Genomic DNA, 19,803 nt, shown 5'->3' on the forward strand with positions numbered 1-19,803 from the left:
TATAGATTCCCCAAAAGTCATACAGATTACCTCGATATGTATGACTTGATGCAAGGATGTCTCTATATTGTTTTAACATTTGTTAGTGGAAAAATGTCCTTAGTACATATGATAAACTAGCCAAAAGTTATATCATAGTCAAAGATCAAGATTGGAGAAACTCTGTAAAAATGGGGAAAAGTGTTAGACCAAACAGGGTCTTAAAAAAATGATGTCCAAAGCCCAAGATCAAACTTGGCTCTAATGCTAATGTAATGAACCAAAATGATTCGCCCACGGGGCTTTGGATTGACTTTGAATGGGTGCGCTGTTAAGGCACTCCTTGCGATAGGTCACCGGTTCAAATCGCCCATGGGTACTTAGGTTAGTCTTAACTAGAAAATAAAATAAAATAAAATAAAAAAAATGAACCAAAATGGTTCAACCACTCATATTAATGTAATGAAATATAATTCATTTTGCAAAATATCCAACATAAGAAAAGCAAGTTCAATTCCATATAAGAAAATATTTTTTAAGTAATAAATAAAAAGATACAATATATTAGATGATCGATACATTGTATTGTGATAGTATGCTTATATGCATTGACTTTTCATGAAGGTGAAGTGGCATGTCCCTTAGCTAGGCCATGTCTCTTAGTTTCACATAATCTCTTAGTCTCTTAGTGTCTCTTAGTTTAATTTCTTGTAAACTATTGGTACCAACTACACACAATTTTCTAGTTAAAACACCACCATCATTATTATTTATTACACTTACATTCGCATTCCTCTTGCCAATGAACCCCTCTAGTGGTGGAGTTTTCAATCCTACAATAAGTCTATGTTACTTCTCTCTCGCATCTCTAGAGACCATGTTGCACCTCATGCAAGTCACAAAAAATAGAACATTTGTGACAAAAATTCCAAGCCCAATCTTAAAGGAAGCAAAGCAAACCAATTTAGGAAAAACCATATATAGTTTGGAAATGTTTTTCTTAAGGACATGTAAGGATTTGTTTGTATGGCTTTATGTCTTTTTATTATCACATATGTATGATGAGTATAGTAGGTTCTTGGATATATCAATGTTTTTGTCTTTGGCTCATTAATATAATGTAACAACCCCGGGTTAAGTTTCCATGTAAATAAAAATAAGACCAAGGTCATGGGACATGTATTCCAAGTTGAATGGTGGGGAAAACATCACATTGGGGGTCACTTGTGGTTTATTTATGGCTATGGAAATTAGCAAAGGAATTGGTGAAGGCAAAGAGGCAATAATTGGCATTTAATTATGGAAATAAAGGAAAATAGGAGAAAAGTAAGGTGAAGAGACACATATTTGCATGGTAAGGAAATTAGAAGGAAAATTAAGGAAAATGAAGAAAAATGAAACATCAATGATAAAAAGGCACTTGAGAATCAGTTCATGGATTTTTCCCATATTTGGAGCAAGTGTGGAAAAGGAAAGAGAACAAACACATGGAAAAGCAAGCAAAGGAAAGTAAAGGAAGGAAAAGGATAAGCAAAGAAAAGAAAAGGAAAATCAAGGAGAAGGTTGGATCAGTAGCTTCAGCGGTAATATTTTACAGGTAACAAGTTGTATGTGTGATTTCCTTGTTGGAATGTGAATGCATGGTACATGCATTTTTTATTGGTTCATTTACTATCATTGGCATGGGTTTTTCCTAGAGTGGCAGCGGTTTCAGCCTTGCCTTGCCATTTCTTAGATAGCCATGATGTGATGGGGTTCATTCTTAGTTGAGATTTGGATTTTCAAAAGGTTTTGGAACCGAGTGAGGCGGTCTCAGGAAAATTCCCAAGGATTGGGGGTGGATATGGTTTTCTCTGGGAAGCCCTCAACAGGTGGGTGGAGACAAGAAAATTCCTCAAGGTATGGTGAAGAAATTTTGAGGCACCCAAGCTTGGTTTGGTTTTGTGATCTTGGGACTGGTTTAGGTGAGATTTTGTTAGTTTGAGAGTGGAGGTGGTTTAACCTCTAGATTACCTTGGTTGTTTATGTCTTGATTTACCCCATGAGACCCCACATTCATGCTTGGAATATGGCACAGGGGTGATTGGTTGAAAGAAAGATTAGTTCAGATCAATCTATGGTCAGGTGGTACATGGAAGTCTCTACCTTGGTTGGATTTTTCATATGTCAATGACAGTTATTTTCCTATTGTGCTTCATGAGCACTTCTACTTGTTATTATGATGATTTAATGGTTGTTTTTTCATGATTAATATTATGGTTATATGTTGGTTATAAGCATGGTTTATGATGTGCTCCAGTTATGGCTCTTGTTATGCTTTGATAAGTTAATGAATGGTTGATGAATGCATGAGATAACAAGTGTTGTTGTAGCTACTTGAAAGGGCATTAGACCTTCTCATTCATTTCCAGATGAATGTCATATATTTAAGATCATATATACATTCATGACCTATAGCTTCTAAGTTTGTCATATGTTTGACGGAATACCTATGATGGCTAGGCATGGTTAGGTCAAGTTCTTGTTCAAGTTCTGAATGATTAGCATTGTTAGCATCTTATTTATGCTTCTGGAAAGTTACAAGTAGTTTTGGGCAATGGTTTGGAGACTAGTTTAAAAAGTGGCTCGCATATCAAAATTACAGGCACAGAACTGGAGCTATTGGGCCATAACCGCATGGAGGAAATCCTGTGAGCATGGTTATAGCCTCACAACCACATGGAAGCAGTGCCAATGGTGTGGTTGTGGTTCTAGGTCAATGAAAAAGGTTCCAGCTCAAGGATTGGTCACCTAGGGTGGTTGTTTAACTCCTGAGTGGTATGTAGCACCTGAGGAAGGTTAGAAAGGTTTCAATTTGTAGGCCCCACTTCCTTAACTAGAACTTCGAGGTTGGGCCATGTTATAGTGACAAGTCACTTCACATTTACCTAGAGGGCTTGTAAAAGTGAGTGAATCGGTGGTGGCATGTTGCAAATTGGTATCAAAGCTTTCAAGTTCAAACACTTGCACTAGATGAGCTAAATGTATATGGTTATGCATGCATAGTAGGTCATACATGCATCATAGTGGCATTATGCAGTTTGTGTCATTGTGATGTTGTTGGCATGTTATGATGATGATATGTTGGTTGAGATGGAGCAAGAGATGTAGATTATCAAAGCAAGGTTGCAACATTGGACCTAAGGGTAAGAGAAGATCATCGTACAATTTTGTATGTTGGGAATGACCAAATATGATGGTTAATGATTGTTATATGTATTATGATTATATACATGCCTATCATTATATTGTTGTTGTGGTTACATGCATGATAGATGATAGTTAATCAATGCGATTATATGGACATATGTCGGATAGTCATGCATGGTAATTAACTTGTTATATGCGTTACGGTCATATGCATGATGAATATGGCCATTGCAGCTAATATCTTGATGTTATGTGTATCGTTCTAATCTAGATCGGCATGTGCAGATGGTTAAGGTTATGATCTTCGTGTACGAGTCGATAGATATTGTGTCGTACTAATCTGGAATGACTTGTGCAAATGTGATAGCCTCCCTTAAGATGCATTGAGGTATGAGTTAGATTATGTTGTCTATTTGGTTTATCTAACATGGTATGTTTACAAGTTGTTTCAATGTTTGATTAATTGCATGATATGACTACTTTTATATAAGATTGCATGAAGGAATGATCTTGTTTTAAGTCAGTTGTACTAACACAATATGTGCTAGGACAACTAATATGCACTTGAGTGAAAGTGGGTGCTAGTTGTAGTATTATGTCTTATGATTGTAAGTTGATTATGACATGGTTGTTAGTCTTGGTAAAGGATGATTTCAAATTAATAGACATGATTCCTTGATCTCTGGAACATGTGACTGACATGTATGAATAGTTACAGGGTAACATTTGATAATATAACAATTGGTTGTTTATATAACTAATAGTTGGATGATGTGATAATACATAATAATACTCAATTGCAGTAAGGAAAAAGATAAAATAAAGGAATTGGGTGAGAATTCCTTCGATTATGTTTGGAAAGCACAATTCCAAATGAATGAGTGCTTTGCATGAATACAAGACATCTTCCTAACCTTGATTTTGTTTGACATTATGTGGATATGTGCTAGATTCATGAACATGTATTTGACAGGTATAATAGCTGGTTTTTAGTTATGGATGGATTCGTCAAGGAATTGGATTCCCTTGAGAAATGGTATGTGTATGTGTTAAGTTACAAGGCAGCGTGCTTGGCACAACAAGGTAAGGTAATTGGTATATTGTTACATATATTTATACATCGATAGTTATGTGTTTATGGCAGTATGATGCAGGGAATTGCATGGAAAAAGAGACTTCCATGAAATCTTGAAGAAGGCTCCGGTTTATCTTTCCCTTGGAAGCATTGGGAACCCATGGGGATTCGTTCATGGTGTATGTCGAAATTTTTGTGCTTTAGGTGCTTTGTGATTTGTTTGTGTTTGATTTGCAGTTCTGATTGTGCCTGGTGCATGGTCATGCAACTTTGGTTGTGGTGTCATATTGCTATTGGTTTTTCATGGTTTTCTTATTGTTTGTTTCTTGTTCTTGCCTTTTATGTTTTTAGGGTATTGGCAATTGGATGGGGAAAGAGGAAAATTAATGGAGCTCATGAATAGCTTAATGAAACCCGACAGGTAATGTAAGACCCATATGAAGCCTAGTGCATGAGTAAAGGGCAGTTGAAGGCAAAAATATGATAGTCAATTGAGTTGGTTGGGTCCATTAGGGTAAATGGACGGACCCATTAGGGTAAATGGACGGTGGTAGGACAGTCATGAGAAAGGTAAATTAAATGTATTAGAGGCATCAAATTCCTTAGTTATGTTGGGAACTATTGCTCTCAAGGTTGTGCATGATGTGCATGACTAAAGGGAGTTCTCTTAACCTTGACCTAATTTTCATATATATATACATATATATATATATATATATATAGTTGTTTGACAGGGTTGTCAGAGATTGTTCTTATGGATGAATGATTGCTTACACAAGTGAATGGCATGAAGAGGTTCCTAGTATTATGAGGAATCAAGTGGGCAAAGTAGCCCTAACAGATTTATGAAGTTAGTATCATGCAGATATGGTTTGATATTATGTGCTTACAGTTATGCCTTTGTTTATGTTATGAACAGGTTGTGCTGAGGGATATATTAGCAGTGTGATATGTGGCATGTTGGGACAAGCAGAGATAGTGGAAAGAGTCATAGACCCAAGACTTGGGTTGTGGATGCACGCATTAAGGCATGGGAGAGACAATAGAGGAAAGGTTGCCTAGTAGAGACAGTGTGGTCTCTGGATGTGCAATACTACTATTGTGTACTTGTTGTACATGTTATGTTGATTACATGTGGTACTGTGTTATGTGTATTGTGTAGTTGTTGTATTGTGAATCGTGATGTGTATTCATTGTATTGTATTGTGTACACGTATATGTGTGGTATTTTACACCAGGTGTAGGTGTAGGTGTTGTGTTGTACACTAGGTGTATGTATATGTGTTGTGTTGTACATTGTGTATGTGTATGTGTCGTACAATGTGATGGGGCAGGCATGTATGAGACTATATGGGCCCTTGTTGTTGATATTGAGGATAGAGGCGATTTAGTCTCTAGATGCCCTTATTGTTGATATTGAGGATAGAGGCGGTTTAGTCTCTGGATGCCCTTGTTGCTGTTAATGAGGGTAGAGGTGGTTTATTCTTTGTATGCCCTTGTTGTTGATATTGAGGGTAGAGGCAGTTTAGTCTCTGGATCCCTTGTTGTTGATATTGAGGGTTCAGGTGGTTTAGTCTTTGGATGCCCTTGTTGCTGATATTGAGGGTTGAAGCAGTTTAGTCTCTGGATGCCCTTGTTGTTGATATTGAGGGTTGAATTGGTTTAGTCTTTGGAAGCCCTTGTTGAGGGAGGAGGAAGTATAGTCTTTGGATTCCCTTGTTGCTTTGAAGAGAAGGCATTGGGTGCCTTCCGAGTTTGCAAACTGATCCAGTGTGTGTACGTGGTTGAAGAGAAGAGAAGGCATTAGGTGCTTGTTGGTTTTGGAAACCGATCCAATGCATATATGTGACTGAAGAGAAGGGAAGGCATTGAATGCTTGTTGGGTTTGGAAACTAATTCAGTGTGTGGACGAAAAGGACAAAGAACAAAGGTAGAACCAAATAACCATTTGAAAGATAAATATCAGTGTTTTATTTTAGTTTTTAATTATGCACATAGTTTATGATTCTAATTTGTGATAGTTGCATGTGATCTATGGTTTTGATTTATGATTTTGAGTTTTGAGCTAACCGGATGTGATATGTTTATACATGATGATTTGATCACAGAGATAGTTTGACTTATTGTGATAGGAAGTAAATAGAATTGCAAGTGTACCTTATTGACTAGCCACCAACGAGGTATTATTTGAATTTATTTCAATTCATTTTTAGTCTAATTTAAATTATGTGCTTGGTACAGGAAATTAGGGAAATACTCAGTTTGGGTGGTTGAAATTAACTACAAGAATTAGCAGCAGTAGCAAAAGGAATTGGAATATGCAGTAGTATGTTGGTAAAGAGTTCAGGAGCAAGGACTTTGGCACCCAATAGTGTCCATTAATTTCCATGAGCATGATATGACAGGTATGATGGTTTTGAGGCAGATATATGCCTTGGTTTTTGTACCTTCTAATGCGAGGAAACCTTGCCAAGGGATGGAGCACCCAAGGGACTATGTAAGCAAAGAAGGGGATGTCGAGGAACATAGAACCTGAGTGACTACATGGAAGGGGATGACCAGATTGCCCAAGGGACTGTGTAGCAAGGAAGGGAAGGTCGGGGAATGAATTTGTTTTGGTCATTAGCATTGCCATATGGAATTAGAAGCACATTGGGAGTGTGCCTTGGAACAATGAGCCGGTAACTGTTCACTAGGAGGACAAGTAGCACAAGGATCATAGTGCTAAACATTGGATGCAAGTTTGAATTTCGCAATGGATTATGGACTTCCTGGGAAGGAGGTGAATCCTAGTATTACTTTGAGAGTGGAAGTGTGAGCCTCTAGACTCCCTTGTTGCTGATGTAGGCATTGTATCCTTTTATTTGTTGGTTAAAGCAAATGTGCATATGTATGTATATGTATGTTATTGTGAATAATATATCGAGCTGGATTTTATAAAGCTCCATCAACAGTATGTTTGTTTGTTGGTTGAAGAAAATGTGAATAAGTATATGTTTTTGTTAATAAATATCATAATGAGTTGTGTTATGAAGCTCGAGTAAATGGTATGTTTGTTATGTTTTCAGCAGTGGTCATTGTAAATACTACAACGAGTTGTGTTATAAATATCTCTAGACAGTATGTTTTGTTTTCAGCAGTTTTCTAGTTATAGGTGTCATTGAGTAGCAAGGACAATGTTCCCCCAAGGAGGAGGGGTTTGTAACAACCCCTGGTTAAGTTTCCACGTAAATAAAAATAAGAACAAGGTCATGGGACACATATCCCTAGTTGAATGGTGGGGAAAACATCACATTGGAGCTCGATTTTGGTTTATTTATGGATATGAAAATTGGCAAAAGCATTGGCGAAGTAAAAGAGGCAATAATTGGCAATTAATTATGGAAATAAAGGAAAATAGGAGAAAAGGAAGTTGAAGAGACACAAATTTGCATGCTAAGGAAATTAGAATGAAAATTAAGGAAAATGAAGAAAAAGGAGACATCGATGATAAAAAGGCACCTGAGAATCAATTCTCAACGTTTTCCCATCTATGTAGTAGGTGTAGAAAAGGAAAGAGAACAACACTTAGACAAGAAAGCAAAGGAAAGTAAAGGAAGGAAAAGGACAAGAAAAGGAAAGCAAATGAAAAGTAAGGAGAAGGTTTTATCAACAACTTCAGCAGAAAGATTATGTAGGTAATAGGTTACATGTGTGATTTCCTTGTTGGGATGTGAATGCATGGTACACGCATATGTTTATTGGGTCATTTGTTGTCATTAGCATGGGTTTTTCCTGGAGTGATAGCGGTTTCAGCCTTTCCTTGTCATTTCCTAGATAGCCATGGTGTGATGGGGTTCATTCTTTGTTGAGATTTGGATTGCCCGAAGGTTTTGGGTGAGGTGGTCACATAAAAACTCCCAAGGGTTGGGGGTGGACATGGTTTTTTCTGGGAAGCCCTTAACAGGTGGGTGGAGATAGGAAAACTCCTCGAGATATGGTGAAGAGATTCGAAGGCATCCAAGCTTGGTTTTATTTTGTGATCTCAAGATCGGTTTAGGTGATATCACGATAGTTTGAGGGTGGAGGTGGTTTAACTTATGGATTCCCTTGGTTGTTTATGTCTTGTTTTATCCCATGAGATCCCACATTCATGCTTGGAATATGCCACAGGGGTGATTGGCTAAAAGAAATATTTGGTTCAGCTCAATCTATGGTCAAGTGGTACGTGGAAGTCCTTGACTTGGTTGGATTTTGCATATGTTAATGAGAGATATTTTTCTATTGTGATTCATGAGAACTTGTACTTTTTATTATGATGATTTGATGGTTGTTCTATTAAGGTTAATATTTTGGTTCTATGTTGGTTATAAGCATGGTTTATTGTGTGCTCTATATATGGCTCTTGTTATGATTTGATAAGTTAATGAATGATTTATGAATGTATGGGATAACAAGTGTTTTTGCAACAAAGTGAGAGGGAATTAAACCTTCTCGGTGATTTGCATATGAAGTTCATAGATTTATGATCATATATGCATTCATTACATGTAGCCTCTAAGTTTGTCATATGTTTGACAGAATGTTTGTCGTGGTTAGGCATGGTTAGGTCAAGTTCTTGTTCAATTTCTGAATGACTGGAATTTTTAACATCTTTTTTATGCTTTTGAAAAGTTACAGGTAGTTTTTGGAAGTGGTTTGGAGATTAGATTAAAAAGTGGCTCAAATCCTGGAAAAGCGGGCACATAACTAAACTTGTTGGGCCATAACCGTATGCAGGCAAGCATGTGAGTGTGGTTATAGCCTCATAATCGCATGGAAGTAGTGTCAAGGGTGCGGTTGTGGGTCTAGATCAGTGAAGAAAGGTTATGGCTCAGGGATTGGTCATCTGGGATGGTTTTTAATCTCTTGGGTGGTCTATAGCCCCTGAGGAAGGTCAGAAAGGTTTTATTTTGTAGGCCCCACTACCTTAATTGGAACTTGGAGGTCAGGTCATGTCATAGTGGAAATTCGCTTCACATTTACCTTGTGGCTTGTAAAAGTGGGTAAATGTGGAGTGGCATGTTACACATAAGAGCTCTATAACTAGAATATTCATAAATTCCATAGAATATTGTATAGGCATATGTATAATTACACGCTTTTATTTTATTATATATATATATATAGAGAGAGAGAGAGAGAGGACAATAATATACATCAATGATATCATTTGGTAGTTAACCAATAATTATATCAACATCATGGTATATTTTCCTATCATATGATGTGAAGTTGTCACCTATAGTGGCAGGTAGAAAAACAATAATGGGGTGTATGAACATGTTTAATTTTCTTTAAGTATGGATTTTAATGAAATTGTGAATGGCCTTACCACCAATCAATATGTTTACCTTTGTTTTCTTAAACTTTAAAAGAACCTTCAAAGTCTTGGGTTGAGAAATACCTATCATGGAAGCTACTAATATGGTCAGAGATACTTTTATATTTTGAGTTTCAACCTCTCTCCTTGGACTATTACTCTCATCTTCAAAGTGAAAGTTAGATTTCTCACCTTCATTCTCATTAATGTTTATGATATTTTAATTGCATGCACAAAGAACTTCTTGTTGTTACGAAAAAACATTTTCTAAAGCGTACACTTTTTGTAGCAAAGGTTTAAGAAAAGACTTTAATCAATGTTCAATATAATGAAAAATTACAAGTGATTAAAACTTCTAACAAAGGTGTTTTTGTGTATTTTTTTAATTATTATTTTCCTCCTAATTATGTGTTTATATCCATAAGACACCCCAGTGCAATAAGCATTAGTGCATATTATATTTTTTAAAGAAACAATGCATGTTATATTCAAAAGCACTATGTGTATTACATACTTGAACATCATAGTGCATATTACGAAGCTTGAGACCAAGCTAAGAAGATCAGAGAGATGACGCAAAACAGAGCTATGGTTTATCAATGGGAGAAAAATTTCTTGGGAACGGCCGCCAGGTCTCTTTCACAGGAAGGCTGGCAGGATGAGCCAAGAACTCCAGGTCGAAGACAGGTTTGGCTGCCTAGTAAAGATTCGGAAAAATGTTGCCTACCTAGGTTCCATATCTAAGAGGCCAGAGGTGCTGGTCTGCAACTGTTGTTGGGGTCGTTACAGGATCCCTGGGGCACTGCACTGCGGTCATGGTCAGAGTCTCTATGGTGGTGACAGCATCCCACAGTTCTGCTCATCGATCCATGATGGCCCTTTTCACTGAGTATTTGAACATTGTGGCGGCCTCTGTTCGATCGACTAACCAAAACGATGCACAGAGGGCTCTCTGTGCGTTTGCGGGTTCATGCATGGATGTCGAAATACTAGTACTATCCTCCTGGTCTCTCGTGCTCTTTGGACACGAGCTCTTTATCCTGTGTGTTTCTCTGGGCCCTCCTTTGGCTTTGTCGGCCTACGTGCCATTCTTTGTTTTCACTCTGTCGAGCTTGTTACCAGATATTACATTCACCCGCTCTATCCGGCCCCCTGTGGCTCACAGACCTCCTTTCGAAATGTATTTTCCAAGAAAGTAGGGGGAGAATGACTCCTGAAACCTGGTTTTGTCTTGCCGATTTCAATTTTTTATAAAATCCCCTGTAGGGCATTCTTTTTTAATTTGGGTAAATTCAGTAGATAAAGTGCAGCAATTGAAACTCAATATCATGCAACAGGATGGATACCCTGTCCAATTGCAAAGTCTGATATTTGAAGGCAAAGATTTACAAGACAACGGGGGTTTGAAGGATTACCACATCCAACCAGCATCCTCCATAACTCTCAACCTGGGATTAAGGGGCGGTGCGGCAACAGCGAGCAAATCTTCAAATGCGGGAAGAGGCTATGAGGGTAGTACTTCGAAAAACTTAGAAGCCACATTGAAGCAAAAGAATGGAGGTCCCTCCTTCAAGAACATCCTACAAGGGAAAATAATAACCACATAACCAAAAAAACAGGTTGGTACATCCCCTAGCCCATATATTGTGGAGCTCCTAAACTCAATCCCTAAACTCACCATAGATAATTTAGAAACAGATGAGTATTGTTCTACTTTTGAATCGCAAGCAATTATTTGTCATTTTAATTGTTTTTGGCCAAAAGTTGTGGAGTTATTTCATTGGATTTTGACCAACTGGTCCCTAGAATGTGAAATTCACCTCTGCTCAAAGGGGTTTTTCATTGTAAAATTTCCTACAACAGAGAGCAGGGACAGTATTATACAAGAGGGTGCATGGTTCTGGGGATCGATGGGTCTATTCATCACACCATGTTTTCCTGCATTTGATGCAAACACCATGGTGGTCACCAAAATGCTAGTGTGGATTCGACTGCACAACCTCCCCCTCCATTTCTGGGAGGAGCGAGTACTTTCGGGAATTGGGAACATCATTGAGAAATATAGGCACGAGAGCGAGGGGAGGAAGGGAAAGATGAGATGCCTTCAGAGGAGATGCCCAGACTAGGTTCTAGGGTTTGATCCACGAAATTTAGGGTATAAGGAGACAAAGGCTTAGCAGTGAGGTCTGGAATGGAGGGGGAAGCCTCTGAGAGAGTATCTACCGAGCACGAGGGCCCTGAGATTGAGGGAAGAGAGGAAACGGTGTCAGTTAATTTGCAACCATAATGGTAGCTATTGGCTGGGTTTACTTGGGGAGATGTCCAGATAGAGGTACCCGCTAGTGGGTCTTCTGAGTAGTCTACTAGGTGCTTAATAACCGTCGCAATATTCCCATGCCAGCTGCCTTCAGAAACCAAGGTCGCCTGTCGTTGTAGTGACCGGGTAATAGATGGGGGTTAGTCGAGGAGGAGGGTAAGGGTAAAAAATCAAAGAGGTAAGAATGGAGGAGTGACTGTAACGACGTAAACAGGGGCGGAGGGTGAGGACCGGGGCGGTGTACGGGAAGTCAGACAGTCGAAGGCACTATGCATATTGCAGGCTTCGGACGAAACCCTAACCCCATCATGTACCTTTAGCATGCATGGTTATGCATATGTGTTCTTGGTTCTCTTACAATCATGAGCATGGGTTTTCCCAGGTGTGACAATGTTCTTTAACCTTGCCTTGCTATTTTTGGATAGCCATGGTGTGATGGGGTTCTCATGTTTTGGTTGAGATGGATTGTCAGATGGATTTGAAACTGAGTGAGGTGGACTCTGAAAGAAAGAACACATGGCATAGTGATCCCTAAATCAAATCTAGCCATTTCTTGGTCAATGATAGCCATTTGTCCAGTCTGATCTAATATAGCCGTTTTTCAGTCAAACCGAGCCGTTGGAAGATCTACTCTCCTTATTTAATATGTTGTCATGATCTGATTCTTCAACTTGTCCTGACGATGAGCCACACTCATTGGTTCGAAACACGTCGATAAATGTATTATCATGTGATTTATGTCGAAAAACTTTTTCTCATAAACTCATTTCCCTTCCAGTGCGCAATGCATGCTTCCCCAATTTCCGGTATACGTGTGATTCTCCTGACCCCGCGCACCTGGAGATCAGCTCCTGTAGTCCTTTAACTACCTTTTTGTCACGCAACAGTTTCATGCATGTCCCCAAAAAGCTAGTGAGCATTGAAGGATCCATTCTTGGCTCTGGTTGATCCTTACTACTTGAAGTGGAGGCCTTCGTGAAGCTCATCTTAGCTTCCATGAATGTCTCCTTTGCGCGTTCTAAGTCAAACTCGGGTTCCTTTGCAGGAGCCTTGCAAACCCACGTACTTTCCCCTGGCTGCTTCCTTGTATGCTCTCCCATGGCCGTACCGCTTCTGAGCATCATGTTTACATTCGGGTCCTCTTCTCGTGGTTCAGACCTCATCATTTGTATATTCTAAGTCGAGGGAGGCTAGAATACCCCTTTTTCACGCATCCTTGTGATCAACGTAGGACAATATATTGTTTCATGATCAAACTGAGCACAATACGAACATGATATCCTCGTCGGGTTAGTACAATTGTGGGCATAGTGCCCTAGTCCTCTGCAATTGCAACAAATTAATTGTCCGCGACCCCTTCCTGGTCCCATTCCACCTCGTCCTTGACCTCGCCCTTGAAATCCAGTGCACGCCATCCCTGCATCTGGGTCGAGGGCTCGTGTTTCGGTTTGCATCCTATAGGCAGGGGTTGGATCCATCATTAGCTCGTAACTATGGAAAGTGAGCTCATCATGGCCTACAGACCTGCAGAAATTACAAAACAATTGCTGGAGTGTCTGTGTATACTTCTGTAATGAATGACAATTATCCGTCGTGTGTTTCCCTCCTATCTGACAGATTGTGCACCATAAAGCGGGTGCCGCACTTGGCCCTACCTGTGCCTTCGGTCTCAACGGCATTGGCCCTCCTCCTGCCAAGTAGTTCGCGAACACTGGACAATGATCCTTGTCATGGCCCTGGCCTTTGCATTTTATGCACCATACTTCCTCGTGCACCTCTGGCCGTGGTGCCCTATCTTGCTTCAAACTTTGCATTTCCAAACATAGATTCTGTAGTTGCACGTGGATTTGTTGAACTCCCAACCCAGGGTCTTGTATCAGGGTCTCATGTAATCTCATTGCCATTTCCAACGCTTCGGCCTGGGTGGAAAGTTTATGTTGTGACAGCGCCATCCTCAAGTGCGGTGTCAGAGATGCTACAAACCATGCGCGATGTTGTCCATCTATCAACGTCATATTGGCTTCGCGGATCGTACTCTTCAACCATTGATCTAGATCCTAGGGAGTCTCACCTGGGAGCATCATGATTTCTTTAAACTTGATGATTGATTGTGTTTCTGACTTTGGCCTGCTAAATTCCCTGTTCAATGCGTTCTGGATCTCCGCTATCCCTACGTTTGGGTGGTCGTTAGAGTGCTTGATATACCATGTTAATGCGTGATCCTGCAACGCGCTTACCAATGTAGCCTTCTTAATATTGTCATCCGTGACACCTTGTGCTTCCCATACTACTCTTACCATGAACCAGAATTGGTTTGGATCTTCATTCCCTACTTTGAATACTAGTAGTTTGATTGTGTTCGCCATACTGAACTATGGAGGTGATGGAGGTGGAGTGGGTGGAGGTGGTAACTGCGGAATTCGCTGCCTTATCAAGCTGACCGCGCTTCTCGGAGAGACCTTAGCAAACTCTTCCTCGCTCTCTCACGAGGGTGAAATTAAGGGACTATTTTCTAGCCGTAGCGCAACCCATGTTATTTACCCAAGTCTTCCTTAATTAGGCTCTGTTAGCTAATTACTTAGATTAATTTCATATATAAGCATTCATACAAGTATTTATCAATTGCGTGCAGTAAATAAACAGAGTAAAAGTAATGCATAACATCAAAATACGGATTCAAGAATAGATGCACAGAGTAAACTTCTCTTTATTAACTTTCAATCCCAGGTATATACTCGACTATGCCTGACACACTCAGCTGCAGGGGTCCGCGCACTCAGCTGTGGACTCTTCTAGGCCTCTGCGCACTTAGTTGTAGAGCCTCTTCCTACTACTATGACCCAGTACACTTCAGATTCAACTCTAACCCCGAACCATGCCTTCGTTATTCTATCTATCATTCCTTCTCTTTTCACTTAGAGCCTTGCTCTATTTATACAATCCCATGGTCTGCGGACCAAGGGTAGGCCGACACAACTTTACATTAAATTACAATATTTTAGGGTGAACAACCCTATGACTCATCCTAGACTTCGCGCTCCACGCCTGCGATTCGGGGAGTCTTACAATATAATTGACCAAAACTTGGCCTTTGAGCCCCAAAAACATGCTGCAGGGGATCCCATGCCTAACAAGGAACTCAATTTTATAGTTTCAGATTCTTCTTGAAATCTTGACACTTTTAGTGACCTTCTTCTTGGCCTTATGCACATGAACCAAGCTCTGATACCATTTGAGAAATCTAGGTATCAAAGGATTATTTTTTTAGGTAGATTTCTCTTAGTCTTTGACATTCTCTTGTGATTAGGTTTCTTATTAGTTATTTCATGTTTTATTCATCAAGGAAAATGCTAAATAAAGAAGATCATGAACACAAGATGTAGGCATAAGGCCAGGGAAAAACCCTTATGAAGGGGAAAACCTAGTCAACTCTTTCTCTAGTAAATTAAATCAGATTGAGACAAATTTGACCCTTTGATGACAAAATTATTCTATCGACCAAATCAGCCCCTATTATGCATATTTTCATCTTCTGAAACTTTTGCAATATTTATCCTTTTCATCTTAAGTCCTTGCAACCATCGTATTCTATTCCTTAAACACTTCGGTTTTTGCAATTAATGTTCTTGCCTCCTGCAATAGAATTCATAAAGACTTGTGTGACAGAGATTCATCATGACGGTTTGATAGATTTCCTTTTCCTCTTCACTTGGATTATCTCTCCTTCTTATAATCCTTGTATTACCTTCTTTTCTTGACTAAATTGCAGATCCAACTTCAAATCTCTCCCTTCAAATGGGTCCAGTTCATTGCTATTTATAGTTGTTGGAGTGTCCTTTAATAGGTCGACATGAACAATTTTTGGAAGCTGACTTGTCAACTATTTTGAGGCTGACTTCACCTTTTGTCAACTATTTGGAGGTCGAATTGAAGGATAGGTGGCTATCATTGTATGAGAAGGAGATGACTTGATGGAGGAGATCCTTCGACACAAAACAATTTTATTTTTTTTTACTCAATAAAAAGAATCCTAAAGCACACAGTGGGTGCTATGACCTATGAACCATTGACCCAAGCATGAAACACATGCTTTAATAAGTCAATCATTTCTTACTAATAATTTTTTTTTCTTTTTTTTTTTTTTTAGACAATTACATTACATCATGACTCAAATTCAGTTATGAAGACCGACACTAGTTATATTCTTCAACAACCCAGGTGCCATTAACCATTGTAACCTCTCCAATAGCCCAGAATTCCTCGAGCTTAGAAAGGAGGACTAACGGGTTCCAAAGCATGTAAATTGACTATAAAATTTCCACAGGAATGGCTTCACCACCATGAGAAGACTCTGATAGGCCACAAGTTCTAGAAAATCCCATATCCGATGGGGGATATTCAGGGCAATACCATATACATAGGAGAAAACCTCTATTTTGACTGAGAATGAGAATAGAAAGTTGGCGCTTCATATTGGTACTCCGTGTTAGAAGTCACACACTTCTGCATGTGGGGGATTGGCCATGCCTACCCTCTCTTATATTAATTTTGAGGAGGTAGGGTGTCAGGCTCACACCCAACACACTGCCTTTACTCATTTTCCACCCCATCAGGGAAATAAAATGACTACCTTATTTTATTATAGTCTCAAATGATTTTTTTTTAACCAATAATGAGAATTTATTATTTATATGCAAGTTTGCTCCAGATCACAACAAATACATCATGTAGTAAATATCTATATCTTCAAAAAAAATTCTGAGCCATCTTATTTAGGAAAACTACAAATATTTCCAGAGCGACTCCAAAATGGACAACAAAAAACAAGGTTTTGTAGGTATATATATTACAAAATTGACCCACCAAAAAATAAAACGTACATGTCATACTATAATAGATTGATAATGCAGTCCTTCATAACAATGTAATGCCAAAAATCAATTTAGCTCTAAGGAATAGGAGAAGGCTTGATTTTTCCATTGATGTTTAAATATCTCAGTCTTAATTTACACTCTTTATTAGCACATAAGTCCACATATTTAGAGATATCATAGAAAACATGGAAACATGCTATTGAAGAGAACCCTTCCACTGCTCTCTAGTTCTTTTCATAAGACTTTCTAATGTTTTGTCCCTCGGAGAAGAGACCTTCATGAAATGTTGAATAGGAAGGAGGAAGTCTCCCAAAACAATTAGAGAAATTACATGTTTATCTTTGGCTAATTGAATCCCCTGGTAGAAGGAATAAGCTCCAGCTTGGTTGTTTTTCATGCATCCTAATCCCCATGAATAATTTGCAACTTTAACTTCCTTGAGACTATAGAGCACCCCTCCCCCTCTTATCACCCCTATTGTATTCTTGAATGTTGTAGAAAGATATCTTCCTAATTAAATATAAAGATAATTTACATTATTATAATGAACATATGTGTAATTAGTTAGTATATTTGTTGAAACGATTGTATTTGAACATAATAATTAAATTATAAAAATCAATATTATTTTAAAGAAATAAATCATAAAAAATTAATTGGTATTTTATAAAACGAATCAATAAATTAAATTTACATATCCACAACAATTTTTTTTAGCACTAAACATATTGGTGGATTATATTAATTTGACTTAAATGGTGCAATTCATGTATATTTCCATGTTAGATGCATTTAAATGCTTTACACATGTACACATGCATTAGTGTTAATAAATTCAATAACTATACCAATGCTCCCAACAACAACAACAAAAAAACGCCATTTTCTTCATTGATAACATTATAGTTATCATCTCTATGGAAAGGCTTGATTATGTTGATGAGATATATGCATATATATATATATCCATGTTAAATGAATTTAAATGCTTTACACATGTACAATTTCATTGATGTTTTTAAAAGATTTAATATGAAAAGGGACATTCAAAACACATAGCTTTTAAATATGTAATATGCACTATGATCTTTTTTCCAAGGAAAAAGGCGTAATTTTATTAGTTAAAACAAAATTACATGTTACATTTTACTAAGAACCAAGCATCATCGAGTCAGTGATTAATGATATGCAAAAATAGGCAAAAACTAATATACAATAAGGAGATAAGCTAGGTTTTTATCCCCTTCTTTTTTTCCACCCTTCACCATTCCCCTTGGGATGGCGTATGGTGGGCTCCAGTATTGTAGCAATAATGCTACAACTCCTGGAGCTTCCTTCTCTAATTTTATCAACCCGGTAGTTCGTAACAAACTTGGAAGCGACGGTGCTGTATGCACAAGTACTAGCTCTTGCCGCAACTGTCACTTGGTCAGCTGGCACAAGTCCGCTAGGGGCTCAAGCCAACTTCTATGAGCTCTTAGAAGAATCTTTTTAACCGATGAACGAAAGCTAACTCAAAGGAAATTAACCTACTTTGCAGAAATGAACTGAAAGCCAATAAGAAATGAAAACCCTAGCAAACCCTAATTCTACCAGCTAGTCCTACCGATGCAACGGTGAGAATGCAAACTACTGAAAGTGATGCCATTACTTCTATGAAGGTGAGATGCATGTGTCTAGACTACTTTTATCTGAAGAGAACATATTTTTGTATTTTTGTTCAAGTTGTTGGAATTATTATGCATGTGCTTCTAACTGGGTCTTTACTGTGCAGGGGTAGGTCAAGGAGAGAAATGCTTGGAAGAGTTCAGGAAGGCTCAGAGAGGGTCTAAGGGGTCCCTAACATCCTTTCAGAGAGTTTCACAAAGTTTGGATGCCAAGCAACCGAGTTTATGAGCTTCTACAGGAAGTCTGCAGGGGTTCTACAGGATGTTCAGAATTTCTACAGGAAGTTCAGTAATTCCTACAGGATGTCCTATAATCGGATTTTTGGGTGATGGGTGAGTGGAAGAGGCTGCATGGATGGATAGGGAGGTAGGGGAGGAGTTTGTAGTGACTCAGTGACAGAGAGATGAGATGAAGAGGGGGTGTGCTAAGCTAGGTTGTCTTGAAGAGGGTAGAGGGAATGGAAGGCCGAAAAGGTAGAATAACGAGGGTGATAGAATGGCTGAGAGATAGGGGGTCTAATTGGGAGATGAGTAGTTGGCCTAGGCACGGTTTAGAAGGATAAGAGAGTGAGGGAGTAGTACTGCACAATGTAAACGAAACAAATCATCCACGTCCTGCACATAACCGAAATATCATGATCCTATTCTAACTGTTTAATAAAACCAAAGAACAGCAACGTTATCTCTAAGGAAAATCATGCATGGTACTGAAGTAAAGAATCATTCCACAAGATCTGAACGCATGGACACTTCTACAAACGAAAATATTGCATCAAGGATTGCATGAACATGTAAAACAATGTTTTTGGTGGGTGGCACTGTCTGCAATTCCAGCCCCTAAACAGAGGTGAAAATGAGTGTGCAATCAACCCTTTTTGGAACTCTTATTACCTCCAATCTCTTTACTCTATTCTAAAACTGTTGAAGCAACTCTGTCTCATAAAACTAACCTACTTAACCACACCAAGGAATCTAGCTCAGCAAACTACGTTTCCAAATGCATGTAAAGGAAAAGAACAAAAACACGATGTTGAAAGAAAGATAACAATACAAAGGAAGGAGGCCTTAGGCTCTCAGGTTGGGCCCAACCCCGAGAGCTATGGCTCCTTTAAGAACTCAGAACTGAACTCAAATCTGCCTGGTTTCCATTAAAAGATAATAATCATAAGTCAAATAACATGCCAAAAATGGCTTCCAAAAGAGCAAAGCAGAGCTAACAGCTCGTAATCCAGAATGTGAAACAAGGTTTCAAAAGTCCTTTTTGAAGGCTACAGCCTCATCATTTATACATTACGAGGTCCCAAGCTGGCCTCCTAAATCAGTGGGATTTGGCTGACCAAACTAGGAGTGAACTGTTGCTT

This window comes from Pinus tabuliformis, chromosome 7, assembly GCF_031772625.1.
Source record: "Pinus tabuliformis cultivar Carrire ecotype Pingquan chromosome 7, CPIR1, whole genome shotgun sequence".
In the NCBI taxonomy this organism is placed as follows: domain Eukaryota; kingdom Viridiplantae; phylum Streptophyta; class Pinopsida; order Pinales; family Pinaceae; genus Pinus; species Pinus tabuliformis.